The sequence below is a fragment of the Chiloscyllium plagiosum genome, chromosome 21, assembly GCF_004010195.1.
Source record: "Chiloscyllium plagiosum isolate BGI_BamShark_2017 chromosome 21, ASM401019v2, whole genome shotgun sequence".
Taxonomy (NCBI): Eukaryota; Metazoa; Chordata; class Chondrichthyes; order Orectolobiformes; family Hemiscylliidae; genus Chiloscyllium; species Chiloscyllium plagiosum.
In genome coordinates this window covers 11,031,970-11,048,619 of record NC_057730.1, presented here as the reverse complement: position 1 = coordinate 11,048,619, position 16,650 = coordinate 11,031,970, and the positions used below count along the sequence as shown (strand labels likewise).

The 16,650-nt window shown below is 39.5% G+C and overlaps 1 protein-coding gene across 4 annotated transcripts in view; it reads left to right on the top strand.

Moving 5' to 3' along the window:
• Nucleotides 1-16,650, top strand: part of cacna1ha (calcium channel, voltage-dependent, T type, alpha 1H subunit a) — a 294,694-nt gene that overhangs the window by 69,374 nt on the left and 208,670 nt on the right. The window lies entirely within an intron of this gene.

Sequence of the window (16,650 nt, the reverse complement as noted above, 5' to 3'; positions counted from 1 at the left end):
GCATTATAAGAAGGATGTGGAAGCTTTGGAAAGTGTGCAGAGGAGATTTACTAGGATATTGCTTGGTATGGAGGGAAGGTCTTATGAGGAAAGGCTGAGGGACTTGAGGCTGTTTTCGTTAGAGAGAAGAAGGTTGAGAGGTGACTTAATAGAGACATATAAAATAATCAGAGGGTTAGATAGGGTGGACAGGGAGAGCCTTTTTCCAAGTTTGGTGACGGTGAGCACGAGGGGGCATAGCTTTAAATTGAGGGGTGATAGATATAGACAGATGTCAGAGGTAGTTTCTTTACTCAGAGAGTAGTAAGGGTATGGAATGCTTTGCCTGCACAGTAGTAGATTCACAAACTTTAAGTGCATTTAAGTCGTCATTGGACAAGCATATGGACGTACTTGGTATAGTGTAAGTTAGATGGTATGACAGGTCGGTGCAACATTGAGGGCCGAAGGGCCTGTACTGCGCTGTAATGTTCTATGTTCTATTTCTTCTGCCATGTTGTTTAGCACAACATAGCCAGGAAGCTTGTAATAGTTGCCAGCAGGCTTCAGTCAAGGCAAGGAGTGTAGCCTTCACTTAGGGGTCCTGGCAAAGTAAGGCAAGGGCATCCTCCAATTCCAGTTAGAAATAGTCAGCTACTCAGGGCAGTCAGAGTCAGAGTGCTCTCCACATAAGGAATGAGGGAACTCCAGGTCCTGCCCACACATCAGATTGTTGATTTTTCCTCTATCCATCATGTCCACGACAAATGTCAGAGACAGTGTGGGGGCAGCTCCAGACTGAAAGCTCTTGTCTGGGTGTATAACAGACATGTAAAAATGGCAAGAGTACAAGGAATACCAGTGAGTTCTCGAAATTCTGGTGAGAAGCGAGTTGTTATCAGAGTGGCATGTGGTAAGATGGGGCAGAATCAGACATGAAAAATGCCATAGAAATCGAGTATTTGTAAATGAGACAAGTTTGGTAAGATATGGTTAAAAACCTTCTGGCTTTCATGGCAGAAATCTCTGCAAAAAAAACCCACGGAGCGCTGATTTATCCTATAAAAGTAAGCTTCAGCCCATAGTATTTATTGAGAGCTTGTAGTAATTTCTCCTTTCCCGCTATTAGTTTCTCAGTCCCATCATTTAAGGGACTAATGTTAACTGTAAGTGAGCTTTTATATAAATGTAAAAACTTCTTTTACCATTTGGTTTTATGTGTCTTGCTAGTTAACTCTCATTTTTCAATTTCTCACTTTTTTCGGCAATTCTTCCATCTAACATTTTCCAAGCTTCGAAGCTATGACTAACTTTTGCAATATTGCACATCTTTTATTTCAATTTTGTACCATCTTTGCCTTTCTTAGCTAGTCATGTTTGACAAATCATTCTCATAGCAGTTGTGTTTCTCAGTGGAATTATCTTGGTTGTTAGTCATAAAATTTCACTTTGGGTATCTGCCACTGCTTCATGACTGTCTTGGCTTTTGAGCTGTTATTTTATTTCAGTTTAGCCAACTCTATCTTCCAGTTCAATAACTTTTATTTAAGTTCAAGACACAAGTTTCAGACCACATTTCATGCCCTCAAACATTGCTACCCTGCACTATTGCTGTTTCTATTCACTTTAAATTTTCAAATCTGCCTAATCTGAAGTCTTCTGGTGAGTCAAAAGAAAGTCATCCTGCTGGTGCGACTCCTTTTTCCTCTTGTACTGCTTTCCCAAGAATTTACGCTTGTTTCTTTCTCATAATGGATTTTAAGCCAAACATTCAACTTTGTAATCGTATTTGTCCAACGCCAGTTTGCTCGTGGGTCATTGTGATTCTGTTTTTTAATTTAGTTCTTTGCTGCTTATACTACCTCAGCAGAAACTCTTCCATAGACTTAACTATGTTTTTGGTAGTAGATGTACCATGACAACTGGATCCTCCCCCTCCAATTGTAAAGAACTGTCCTTACCCCTGGCAGAGAGCCCATGCTGTTAGTTGTTGAGAATACTGTTAAGTGTTGATCCCTCTAATTATACCACCCTTAGCTCTAACTACATTACTTTTTACTTCCTTCACTTGAGTGGCTCTTTGCACCGTAGTGCCATAGTCACTTTGCTTATCCTACAATCCCTGTTCTCCTTGACACAAATTGCAAGAATTTCAAACCTTATAAGGTGAATGGTAGGCATCTTTTCCCTAGGGAGGGGAATTTCAAGATGAGAAGGCATATTTTTAAGGTGAGAAAAGAAGGATTTAAAAAAGACATAAAGGGCATTTTTTACGCATAGTTGTTCATGTGTGGAATGGACTTCCAAAGGAAATGTGGATGTGGGTACAGTTACAATGTTTTAAAAAAATTGGGTCAGTACAATGTTGGAGGGATATGGGCCAAGTGCAGCCAGATGGGACTAGTTTAGTTTAAGATTATGGTCAGCGTGGATTGGTTGGACCAGAGGGTCTGTATCCATGCTGTATGACTGTATAAGAGCCACTCTTGATACCTTCTGGAATGCTATACTTGCCTCACACAGTCACTGTCTCCTGCCCTTGACCATAGGTTGGATATGTCTAGCCTAAGGTTGCCTCCTGGAAGAAATTGTTGAGGTAAATTTTCCTTTACTCATGCATTTAATGGGGCCAAATTTCAAGAATCAGTTCATCAACTCAGAACTGAACTTACTAGGTAGTAGATGCTAACTGCAGATGCAATTGTCATGAATCACATGGTGGCTACCAGTTCACACATGCCACACTTGCAGCTCTTTATGTACCTAATTTGGTTTCAAGTTTATAAATATTATTTAACTGTTTTCTGTGGTTATACCTAGTTATAAGCTAGCTAAACTATTAGATTTAATGCAATTGTTCCCAGTACCAGTTTAAACTACTGCCTGAGTTTAGAGGAATGCAATCATAAGAAAAATCACCTATATGCTCACCTAAATTCTTAAATATTCACCAGCATCTGGAGGGAGAAATAAGATTTTTAGAATAACACCTTTCTCCATCTCTGCACAGAATTTCCAAGTTAGCGCAAGTACCTGCATTCCTTGAGGTCTTGTCACACTTTTGTGCTTCCCACAGTTAGGCATGTGATACTGCATCAGGCTTTGATACACAACAGTAAGACGCAAGTTTGACTATGGCCCAAGAGGAATTCCTATACTAAACCAGTTAACCATATCTTTGGAAGAGGTGAAGGTCATGTGTAGCCAGTTGGGGTAAAATTAAATGGCAAACTGTACCAGACTTCTGTACCTCTCCTAATGCTTGATGACAAATCTCACTGTTAGAGGATCAGCAGCGGGTCATTTGCTGATCTTGCTACCCTTTGAATGATTTTTGTCAGGGAGGTGGCCTGACAAAAGCTTATTGCTTTTCATATATTTTTTCATAGATTTAATCAAAGTTCAGTTCATTCCTACTTTCTTTTGCTTCTGAATGACTGTAGGATTATGATCCCTGCTGATATGAATGCTGAACACGTCAAATCTGAGAGTGAAAAATTGAGTTGTTAACTCCTAACTTTGTCTTTGTTTTTAACCATGGAGACCAGTTACTGCAAACATTCACAAGAAGTTGTCTTTATACCTCAAATACAAGGATTATTAAATATGTAGTTTATTCTCTTTATTATGCAAGCAAAAAATGAATTATATTACTCTAGACAGAATGAAATGTTGAAAGGATTTCATTACTGACACCAAAAAGGATTCCAGTTCATATTATACCTTTCATCCTTGCAATATCTTTACAAAGACAAAAACGTCAGGAAGAAGTTACCACCATCTGCAAACTCAGACTCCTTGCTCACATTCAGGTTGGTTCAGCTGTAACCTGTTTCCTTTTGCATATTTCTAACTAGTTACCAGTTTCTGATTGACTGCTTTTTCCCTTCATCTAGCGCCTCTCCCTGAGATCCTATTACAAACTGCAGAATAAACTCATTAGTACTTTAATATCAGAGCAACTGCATGAGTTCCCTAAATCTCTCAGATGTACACCATACTGACTAGATTATTTTCCAGGTTGTTCTGTCTTTCTCTGTACACTATTCAACTGATAATGCTAAACAACCAACACAGTTTTATCTCTTTTTTTAATGCACTTAGATGTTCATCTCAAGGTTTTAAAATTTTATAAAATGCACATAAACAAAACAGACATTCAGACTCCGCACAAACCCACAAAACACTCAAAAATGAAACTAAACCATGTATCCCACTTCTTAATATATAAAATAGGAATTCAATTTAAAAGTTGAACATTGTTTTTAACAATGAAAAGATTTATTCTCGAGGCAACAATTGAAATTAATCCATGGTTTAGGTGGTGGGGCTGTTACCTAAGCTATGAAGTTCAAAATACAAGCCCCAGTCCAGGGCTTGAGCACAAACTCCAAGGCTAACACTTGTGTGTGATATCAAAGGACTCCTGCAGTATCATAAGCACTGCCTTTCTGATGATATGTTAAACCAAAATGACATCTGCTTGTTGGGGTCGATGCAAAAGATCCCTTGGCTCTACTGTATTTCAGTTAAGAGCAGAGAAATTATCCTTCAGTAACAATCACAAAAAAAACAGTTTATTGAGTCATTATTGAATTATTGATTATGGATGCTTGCCACGTTGGGTACAGCAGTCTTCCCATTACAACAATGATGACACATCCAAATTACTCATGGGTTATAAAGCACTTTTAGACAACAGTTGTGAAAAGCACCACAGTACTGCATGATTTTCAATTCTTGTCTGAGCCCCATAATCTTTAGAAGCTAAGAGCAATATATTTCTGAAATGCATGCTTATTGAGATGGAAGCTCTTTTTCTAAATTTTAGTTCAGAATGATGAGGATGTTGCACAGAGGAAGGCAAATGAAGTGATTAAAGAAATTGGACACGATGTAGCCAATTAACTTGTGTTTAATTTCCACCTCAAAAGACTTTGATTATGAAAGGCAGCCTTGTGTAATGTTGGAAATAGGCTGCTTCCTCTGGGTGATATTTATTGATTCTGAGTTACAGTGGCAGATGAATCAGCTACACCTTAGTTTAGAGAATGAAGAAAGAAACTGGAAACTGGCCCATAAGGACTCTTTAACTCTTTAAAGAGTAGTTTTTCCTTAATGAAACCAAGCACCATTCCTGGCCTGCAGCTCACAAAAACTGAAAGGAAATGGAATAGCTGACTGCAAAGATACAAGGCAGTGCGACAACTACAAATACTTGAAAGATAGTGTTGGGGCAGTGGATGTTTTTGACAAAAGCTGTAGTTTTTCTTGGTATCTAAACAGACCAAACTCCAAACCTATACTGTTATACTCCAAATACCTATACTCCAAATACCTATACCTACACTCCAAAACTTATAACCTTTACTATTTGAAAGGAAAATGAGCTTTGTATTTTTGAAGAATCTAATTTAAATGTATTAGGATACTGACTGGGATCAGAGTTCAAAAGCACTTCAAACTGTGTGAGCATACCCTCTTAACTGCCTGCACAAAATGAGTTTTGACCATCTCAGCCTCATTCCTAAAATTTATAGATGAAACGGTTGATCTTTGTTAAAGAGGCCACAGAATTGGCCTGATTTCAAGGCTAGCAATGGGGGTGAATTTTGGAAGTATGACACATTTACTAGCATGGTTTGGAAGAAGCCTGATTATCTGTGTAGCTGGTATTTTGTTCACAGGAAGGTTGCTTGTTCAAAACAATATGAGAACATAAAGAAATTATTCCAACATTTGTAATGAAGTGCTTTTTCTATCATCTTCACACTCTTCACAAAGCTAAAATGATAAATATATAAAAATAGCTGGAAACACTCAACTGCTCTGACACCATATTTGAAGAGAGGAAAACAACGTTATGGGATGGTATTTAATGGAGGCTATTGGGGCTTTGCCTGCTGGCTGGAGAGGTGGTAAGAGCCCCATAGTGCCCCTTTTCAGGAAGACCAACTGAAATAAGTGATTCTCAGGCAATTAGCTGAGATCAAGGACACCGGGAGCAGAAATCCCAGTTGCCAAACATTGCAGGCATTGGCAGCTCTATTAAGCAACAGTGGTGGCTGTTACCTGTATGTTACCCACACACGGCCTGTATCATTGTTGAGTCTCATACTACAGGGAAGTGATGGAAAGAGGACGACAACAGCAAGGATAGAAGGTGGCTCCCAGTGGTGCACTCCACCTTCCCAGAGGAAGGCATTAAATTCCCCCAAATGTGTCAGGGTTTCATCAGAGCTGTATGAAATATTGACTGAGCAATTTGAAAAGCAGAGTGCAGGAATATTCTTTACTGTTAACATTCCCATTTCAATTGCCTACAATTAGGGAATCATTGCAAATTCATTTCTAATTAAACATTTGAAGTTATACATGAAATTGATCCCTGAACTCATTGGAAAGTTTCTCTACTTTGAAGGTGACAGAGTATCATTCAGTAGAATAATAGCATGCAGAAAGATCATGAATTTTTAAGTTTGAGATGACTGTATACTCTGTAGCTTCTTAAATTTCAGTGCATCCAGAACTGTCTTGTTTGTTTTTGTACCATAGGGATTGAGTTGATTCACCCTGCATAATAAAATACCGTAATAAATGCTGCAGTGCTGGTATTTGAACTCTGAATTCCCACAAGACACTTTGCTTTCACTCCAGTTGACAGTGTTCGACTAACTTTTATTCAATGTAATATTTCACAAATACAGTAGGTAGAGGAGGACAAAGTGTCATTCAAACATTAATAGTTTTGTTATCCTGATTGGATCTCTCTTTCGGTTAATAAAAGCGAAAAAAAGGACAGAACAGAGGCCCTCTTACAGAGTAGTCATGAACCTACCCCTTGAGTAGAAGGCCCGGTTTTAAGTCCAAGGTGTGTAATAACATCGTTGATTAGAAAAGTAGGTTAAATATTTTTTCAAAGAAAAAATTACTAAAGGGAAGAATGGTATAAAAGAAAAAAAAGGGCAGAACTTGTCCGGTGTCATTGGAGAGGGAGCACGCACAGTCTGTCAATGCTCTCAATGCCTTTAGAGAGAGGTGGTCACCCTGGGGGATACTGTGCTTTATTTCCCCCCACTCCAGTTCAATTTTGATTTAGTCCCCTCTCTCCCTACCTCCCCCTCACTTCTGTGTGCATTGCCCTCAATGGACTTTGCATGTAGATATTGATTTTGCTACACAGGTGATTAGTAGTGATAGTTAAACTGCTTAGTTGGGTATAGCACTTCTGGGTATAAACAGAGGAAAAAAAGGGCAGAACCGCCCATAATAGGCTTTGCACGTAAACTTGTTATTGGCTGTATGGATGATAACTGCTGGTGGTTAATAGCTAAATACAAAAGAAAAAATCACTACGGTTTGGTGGTGGAAAAGTCATTCAGTTGTCTGTGATAACACTTCTGGATATATTAACAAAGGGCAGAGCTGGAGCTTTCATAGCACAGTAGTAGTAGTGTCTCCTGAGTCAGGAGGCTTTGGTCCAAGTCTCGCTTGCTCTACAGATGTGTTGTGACATCTCTGAACAGATTGATTTGAAAATGTTATAATGGGCAGAACTAGGGTCCTTGTGGTGCAGTGGTAGTGTCCCTATCTCTGAGCCAGAAGAATGCTCCAGAGGTGAGGTGATAGCCTAGTATTATTATTTCTGGACTGTAGAGACTGTAGAGATATAGGTAATGTTCTGGGAATCCTACCAGAGCAGATGGTGGATTTTGAGTTCAATAAAAATAATCTGGAATTAAGGGTCTGATAATGACTGTGAATCCATTGCCGATTGTCAGAAAAACCCATCTGGTTCACTAATGTCCTTTAGGGAAGGAAACTGCCACCCTTACTTGGTCTGACCTACATGTGACTCCAGACCCAATGTCAGTGACTCTTAACGCCCTTTGAGCAATTAAGGATGGGCAATGAATGCTGGCCGAACCAGAGATGCCCACATCCTGAGAATAAATAAGGAAAAAAAAATCTCTGAACAGGTAGATTAGGAAATATTTTTAAAAAGTGCAGAACTATCTGTCCTGGACTTGGAGTTGCCACGAGTAATCACTCTACTTTGGTATTCAACAATAAATATTTCTTTCCAGTCAGGTCTTCTGAGTTTGTACACCATTATCTAAAGGGATAATTTTCAAGTATGTTTTTTGTCTGGTTGTTGCTATAACCTCACAACTGTTAATGCTTTCAATAAAAGCGTGCAAGAAATGGTAAGTCAGGTCCTGAAGTTTTTTTTAATTGACTTCAAGGTATCTTTGTGACAATTTGCTGTCACTTATGGTTTTATTAGTAGGATACCTCTTTGAACACAGCAGCTGGGGAGAATAAAAAAAGGCCATGCATAGCAGTATAAGCTGCTCAAAAGGTTAAACGTGATAAATGGAGAGAAGAGCTTTGAGCAGGAGGATGTATATCCTTCTAGCCTTTAAAGAGCTGAAGCTCAGTAAGGAACACTGTGTCCAAACTCTGTGTCATCTTTACAGGCTGGTGCTGGAAATATTTTAAGGCCTTGAATTTGTTGTGTAAGGTGCTCTATTTAACTTGCACTCCCAGCAGTTAATTCCCTCCCGCCAGTGGGAGGTGACAGAGCACACAATATCTAACTGTTAGGATTACAGACTTCACTGTGGTGCAGGGCAACGTTCATTCTGCACACATCACTTTACAGGAATGCACTATCACCTCTGCCATGTTCTGGTGTGAAAAAGAATTCAACTTCCTCAAATTCCAGTCATTAAATGATCATAACAAGTGAATCATATAGCTCAATGGCCAGTATCCTGGAAACATTCCTAATGCCTTTGTTTGGGAACAGTCCATTGTTCTCCCTGCATTTGAGCCAGTAGCGCAAACCAAAGCATGTTTCCAAATGATAAGCCAATGTTTGCAGATGTGGCTCATGACTTTGTGTGTAATCTGTGCGCATGTACCGAACATGCTGACACATGAAAATTGAAACAGCAAAGTATTTGCCTGCAAAAACATTTGAGTTTGCTTCCACTCTGAAGAAGCCTTGCCTCAAAAAGTATGGTGCTGAAAAAGCACAGTCAGGCAACATCTGAGAGCAGCAGAGTCGACGTTTCGAGCATAAGCTCATTGTCATGAGTGTAGAGGGACCAAGGGGGCTGAGCGATAAATGGGAGGGGTATGGAGCTGGGGGGTAGGTAGCTAGGAATGCTATAGGTGGATGAAGGTGGGGGTGATGGTGATAAGAGATCCACCCTCCACTCTGACCTATCACTATCACCCCCACCTTCATCCACCTATCACGTTCCTAGCTACCATCTCCCCAGCTCCATCCCTTTCCATTTATCTCTCAGCCCCCTTTGCCCACCCAACTCCCCTCTCCCTCCACATTCCTGATGAAGCGATTATGCTCACAATATCGACTCTGCTGTTCCTCAGATGCTGCTTGACCGGCTGTCATTTTCCAGTGCTACACTTTTGACTCTGATGTCCAGCATCTGCAGTCCTCGCTTTCTCCGAGTCGAGGAAGCCTTGCAGCTACTTAGCAGAGTCAATGTCAGGGTGTGTTGTGGATTGCTGCACATTGTACAACTTAACCATCATGAGAGGATAGCCCTTGTCACTAGCTAAATGGGATGTAGGCCAGTAGCACACGATGAATAGGAGGCAGAAGGAAAGAAGGAAGGTAGACAATAACCTTTTGCTTTGGTTATTTGTAAAGAACTCACAGTAAATGCAACACCACTTTCTCATTCACTAACAGTTTCGCTCCTCACATTGGCTGAGGATATATTGTTTTGAGCAATGAGTGAAGCAAGTCATACAGTTGATGGGATATAGCATTGGATAATGCATTCATCAAATTTGACTACTTGTGTGAGGTAACGGAACTTCACAGGGCTCTGCAACTCTTTGAGCTTACGCTACCCATCATTGATCTATCTGTTCTATTACCTTTTGGAGGACTTTCTGGTTTCCTGAGGATGCAGAACATCTATCCCATTTCTTATCTTATCCAACAATGCCTGCAGTGCAGCATTCAATAGTCATGAAGTTATTTACTTGTTGTTATTTTCCAGATCAAATTTATTTCCTGAATAACCTGCTCCAGTGTTTGCCCTGGAAGAAGGGAATACTGGCCATGCAGGTTCGTTTTTAAGTGCTACGACCAATTTACAGTTTTGACTCTGTTTCTACTGTGTGGTTAGGGCCAGCAGCATGCTCTAATCAGACATATGAACAGGCTGCACAAAGTTGATTTGATTGCCTGCATAGCATTGAATTGGCACAAGTTGAATGTGATCCCCATCCCTGTTTTCTGCAACTATCCAATTTAGCTCCAAATGACATAGTGATTATGAAAAGAAAAGAAAAATCTTGTTATAAATCTCTTAAACAATATGACCTTTTTCAGCAATACTCCATTTCTGTACTACCAAACAACTTGTGGTTCTAAGTTATTTTTACACCCAGATCTCTTTATCAATGTTCACCTTTCTCATTAAGACTTTGGCACAGTGGTTAGCACTGCTGCCTCACAGCACCAGAGACCCGGGTTCAATTCCCGCCTCAGGCAACTGTCTGTGTGGAGTTTGCACATTCTCCCCGTGTCTGCGTGCGTTTCCTCCGTGTGTTCCGGTTTCCACCCACAAATGTGCAGGTTAGATGAATTGGCCATGCTAAATTTCCTGTAGTGTTGGGTAAATGTAGGGAAATGGGTCTGGGTGTGTTGCTCCGGAGGGTCGGTGTGGACTTGTTGGGCCGAAGGGCCTGTTTCCACACTGTAAGTAATCTAATCATATCTGCTGTTCCATGGGTCTTTGCTGTACCTTTCCCCAAATGATCATTGCCAACACATGGACAAGGTTCAAATGTATCAGAATACTATAAATCCCTGGTCCATAACTTCCTCCGACCCTACAACAATCTGAAATCCATTTGTTCTTCTGATTCTGGCCTCTTGTGCATGACCTGATTTCCTTCTCTTCACCATTCAGGGTGTCCCCTTGGCTGTCTAGGTCCTAAACTCTAAAATTCCCCAATCTAAACTTTTCTTTAGCTCACTTTCCATTTTTAAAAAAGTTCATTCTTTCAACTCACCTCTTTGTCCAAATGTTGGTTTGTCTATTCTAGTTTTCCTTTGTGGCTCAGTATCAAATTTTGCTCTGAAATGCATTGAGGTGCTACACATATTCAAATTGTTTTTATTTTTATTGAATGGTGATCAGGAGTGGAAATCCCAGTGGATTTGCCCTTCTAAATCCAGACCAATTGTAATACCACTATTCCTGTCTGCCAATCAACAAAGTCAGAATGAAACAAATAATTGTGTTTGACATGTTTCTGATCTGTCTGGCTCAGCCACTAAATTTGGTGTCCTCGGGAGAGTTATCAAACAAGAATATTAATCTTTATAGCCAGTGGGGATGAATGAACTAGCACAACCATTCAATAAGCATGAAGAAAGATGAACCAGCAAGCTTGTTGAACTTTTTAATTCCAGTAAAGAGCAAAAAGTGGAATGTAATCTAAGTTTTTTAAACTTTGATTGTGAGCAAGTTACTGGAATATACTTGCAGCTTGTTGCCAATTCTTTAAAAAGGAGTCTTACTAAGGTTGGGATTTGGACTTGTCTGACTCAGATGGATAATTAGAATCATATAGCATTGAAACAGGCCCTTCTGCACCACCCAATAATCACCAAACTACACAAATCCCATTTACTGCACTTGGTCCATAGCCTACTATGCCGTGGCATTTTAAGCGCGCAACCAGTGTTGCATGAGTACCTGCCTCCAACATCCTCTCAGGCAGTATGTTCCATATTTCTGCTCACTCTCTTGGTGAAAAAGTTTTCCTCACATGCCCTCTAAACCACATACTTCTCACCTAAACCTTCGCCCTCTGGTCTTGGTCACGTATGTCATGAGGAAAAGCTTCTCACCATCTATTCTATGTATGCCACTCATAGTTTTGTATACCTCAATCAGATTCAACCGCCCCCCCCCCCCCTTCTCTGCTCCATGGAGATCAAACCCAGCCTATCCAGTCTCTCCTCATAATGAGACGTTGCAACATCCCGGTGAATCTCCTCTGCAGCCTCTCCAGTGCAATCACATCCTTCTAATAGTATCGCAACCAAAATTACACTTATTATTCCATCTGTGGCCTAACCAAAGCTTTAAAATGTTACAATAAGATTTCCTTGTTCCTATATTCTATGCCCTAGCTAATGAACATAAGCAATCTATATTCTTACTTCATCACCTGTCTACCTGTGTTGACACGTTGAAGCATCTATGGATCTGTATACCAAGGTCCTTTTGTTCCTCAGTACTCCTTAGAGACCTATCGTTATTTGTGTAAATCCTCCCCATCTTTGACCTCCCAAAATGCATCACCTCACTCTTACCAAGATTAAATTCAATCTGCCATTGCTTTGCCCGTTCACCAGCTGATCTATATCAGACTTGAGTCTGACATCATCCTCCTCACTATCAACAACACCACCAGTTTTCAAGTTATCTGCTAACTTATGAATTATACCTTCTACATTTACATCCATATTGTTAATGTACATAACAAATAGTCAATGGAACATTATGATTTTGGTGTTGCTAGAAAGGAGGTTGTCCCCAGATAAACATCCACTGTGTCAGGAGAACCATCAACTTAGTGAAGATGCCCAAAATGTACTGGTCTTCCAGTGCAAGGAGTTGCTCTCAACTTAATGTTGCAGACTGGTACATTCCATGGTCCTGAACTATCTGCACTAAAGCTTGAGCAGCCACTGTGAAAGGCACAATGAAGAAAGTCAACTGTATAAGGCCTTTTACCTATTGTGTTGTGAGGGAGTGATAACTTATAGAGCCACTTGAGGTGTATGATGGTCATTGAAAGTATATAGTAAATGTCATAGATACTGCAGTTGGATTGAGGTGTCAAAGATTGCAGCCTGAAGAGTTGTACTTCATCACATTTAATGTATTGTCTATTTGAAATGTTTCAAATGTGCTTTTGGATATTTTATGAATAAGAATGTTTTTTCAAAAAAGATTAGGTGTCACCAATGGTGTATACCAGGTCAGAATTGGACAAATAACTAATGTTAGATAAACACATGGCAGATCACAACAGGGTAGAAATGCGTAACTGCTAGAAGTATATTTTTTTGTAAGTTTTAATTGAAGCTGGGTGCCTTCTCTCAACGCATTAGGTACAAGGGTTGTAGAGTCCATGCAGTGCATATTTTATTTTACTAATTTAGGGATTAGACATTTTAAGGTTTTTATCATTTCAACTTAGAGTCATAGAATAATACAGTATGCAAACAATCCCTTCGTCCCAAACTGGTCCATGCTGACCATAGTGCCCACTCTGCTAGTTCCAATGGCCCGCATTTGATCCATATCCCTCTAAATCCTTCTCATCCATGTACCTATCCAAATGTTTTTTAAATGTTGCCATTGTACCTGCCCCAACCATTTCTCTGGCAGCCCATTCCATATACGCACCACTCTCTGCATGATTTAAGGTCCTCCTTAAATCTTTCCCCTCTCACCTTAAACTTACGCCCTCTCGTTTTCAATTCCCCATCCCTGTGAAAAAGACTATATGCATTCTATCCATGCCCCTCATGATTTTATACTCCTCAATAAGGTCACTCCTCATTCTCCTACGTTCCAAAGAATGAAGTCCTGTTCTGGCCAACCTCTACCTATAACTCAGGCCTACTGGTCCTGGCAACATCCTCGTAAATCTTCTTTGCACTCTTTCTCGTTTAACTATGTTTTTACTATAACAGGGTAGCCAATACTGTATACAATACTCCAAACTTATGTACTTTGCATAGGGTACTTTAGAGATAGTAATCATATTACATATTACAGATGTGTCAAACTCGCTGATTCTAAATCCAGTGAAAGAGGGCACCTCATAAAGCACAGTCTTAGCTTTTCTGTATTCAACAAAATAAGAAGTTTTCTTCATAATCAGTTGAGATTTCCTGAGACTGATACCAAGCAGTCAGTTTGGCAGAGGCTTGAAAAATGAACAGAGCTCCATAGTTGAATCAAGTGATGGCAATTCTAGTAAGAACAGGCTATTTTTTCAAAGCAGTCTGTGGTCATCTGGTATTCATGAAATCTTAATGGCTGGGGGGCTGGAGCAGCACCAGAGTGGGACTCTGGCAGTCTGTGGCGATGTGACTGATGAGCTCAGATGGCAGTTGGAGACGAGTGGGCAGAGGTACAGAGATTGACAGGTTGAGCCTAACTGGGGGAGAGAGATTAGGCCCAGCATGGGAGAGGTCGCGTCTGTGTGAGGAGAGCCCAGCATGGTGTGACTGCAGATCCATGGCGAAAGAAGGACTGTAATTTGGAACTTTTAACTTTATTTCGTATTTACTACTTTATACTGACAAGAACTGTGATGTTGAACTTTTAACTCATTTCTTTATTTTTCTACTGTTTACCTTGTACCTAAGATGGTGCCAAGAATGGCGACTTTGTACACTTTTCACTGGACACCTGTATTCCTGTACTTGAGTAACCATGACAGTGAAATCTAATTCTAATGAATGGCTCCCTAAAAACACTTGTGATTTACATTCTACCCACACTGCATTCACAACTAACCTACTTTAATAATTATAATAGCTTGATTTTGTAAGTATCAATTTGATTTGATGAACTAAATACTTTAACAGTTATAACAGTTTTAAATTGTAAGTATCAATTTGATTTGATGAACTGAAACTGACTTGATAATTATGTCTGTTTGGCAGCATTTATAACTTGAGTCATTCTTTAGATTCTTGCTTATATTTAGCAGCGATATTTCTGTTCATCTATGTATGGAAGAAGTAAAAGATTGAGCTGCTTGAGTCTAAATATGGAATAACCTCCATAAAGAAGTCGATCCTTCACTGAATTGCTTCTTCATTTCACATCAGTCTTTTAATGCCACTTAATCTATAGGCCAAGGTAATAGTCCAATATCTCTGATCTCTTCGTACGAGCAAAACCATTGACAATTCCATGCTCTTTGGTTTTCATTTTTTTTGTAATCCTGCTCATTTGGAAGATAGATATTTACTTACAGCTTAATTTACCAAACAAGACCTAGGAGGAATGGACATATTTCTAAAATACTGCAACTGTAGTCCAAAATGTAGTTGTTACAATGTTCTCAGACATTGATACCCATTAAATTGAAATAAATCGATAAAACTGTGCTGCCCAAATGGGATTGGATATGCTATACACAAGACCAGGAGCCCTGACCAGGAGACAGCACCGTAGTATATGACTTTTGTCCCTGACAGTACACACACTTCCCGGAGAGCTCTCTGCTATCCAGCTCTTGCCACTTCTGTCAGCTTCAGCTGCTACTAGTGCATTGAAAAATACATTTCTTAAACACAAAAATCACACTAGTGACAAAGGTTAGCATTCAAATTTCTGTCACCTAGTATTTTGTAACAATTTTATGAATTGCCAATTAACATATAAAGGTGGTTTTGATGGGCAAGATCCTGGTTTCATCAAGTCAATTTCACTTCAGTCAGAAAACATTCTCTGGGATTTGCACTTTCAATGTATTTGGAGCATATTCAGAAACAATGGCTTCAAATCTGTTGGTACATTGACAGTTCTAGAGTTTAGAGAACCATGCTTGTTGTGCAGTCTGCTGCCTGTGCATTGAAGAAGTCATCAAATATGTCTGTTAGGCTTTCCACGTTCCTTGGAATGCTCAAATGCAAAGTTTGATCACTTTTTGATAATTGACTCTTACAAACAGCTTTTTATTTGAAATGTTGAGTTATTGAAAATTCAATTTCTTTTTTGTTTTTTGCTGAAAAGTTCAGCTACATCTCTTTACAAAGCATCTTCCAAAATCTACTCCCAAAGCCCCTAGTTATCTGGAAGTGTTATTTTGCTTTGAAAGGTGTTATCAATTCAGAATCACAAAAAGTTCTTAATGATCCCTGTACTTTTAGGATGAAGACCAGTTGCAGCACTAGGTGTAAGCTAGGGGAGATGATGAGATCATCATCAAGGGCTTGGAGTAACAATGAATTCCAGCAGAAACCCCTTGGGGCAGTGCATTGCCACCGCAAGGAATTAAAAGCGTATAGATTTTGATACAGTGTATATATTTAGTTTGAACCTTGGTTACAATATATTGCTTGAACTTCCATTCCCCACAATTACTATTATTTGCCTTAGTAAGTGCCAGGAAGATACTTTTTAGGTTAAAAATAGAATGCAAAACAATATGTGGGAACACTTGAGATGACATGGAAAACTGATATGGTGGAACAAATTGAAGATGAAGAATGAGGTACTTCTTTTGAAGTGTAGTTAGTCACCGCTGTGAAAAACTTGGCAGTCAACTTGCACAGTACAAGTTTCCAAAACCAGCAAAGTGGTAGTCACTGGATATGAGTGGGGCTAGAACCCACAAACTTCTGACTCAGTCGAAAGTGCTGAGCGAGAGCCAACACCTAAATATGGACATAAAATACATTGATGGGATCAGCTATCAGCTGACCTTAGAAATTAAAATAAAACAAAGATGTTTTTACTTAAGTTCAAAATGAATTTTCTTATGATTTGAGTTTTCATAGGTTAATTGATGTTATTATTTCATTAACCTAAAAGACTTAAAATTGTTTATCTTAGGCATGTTAAATAATTGATGCTG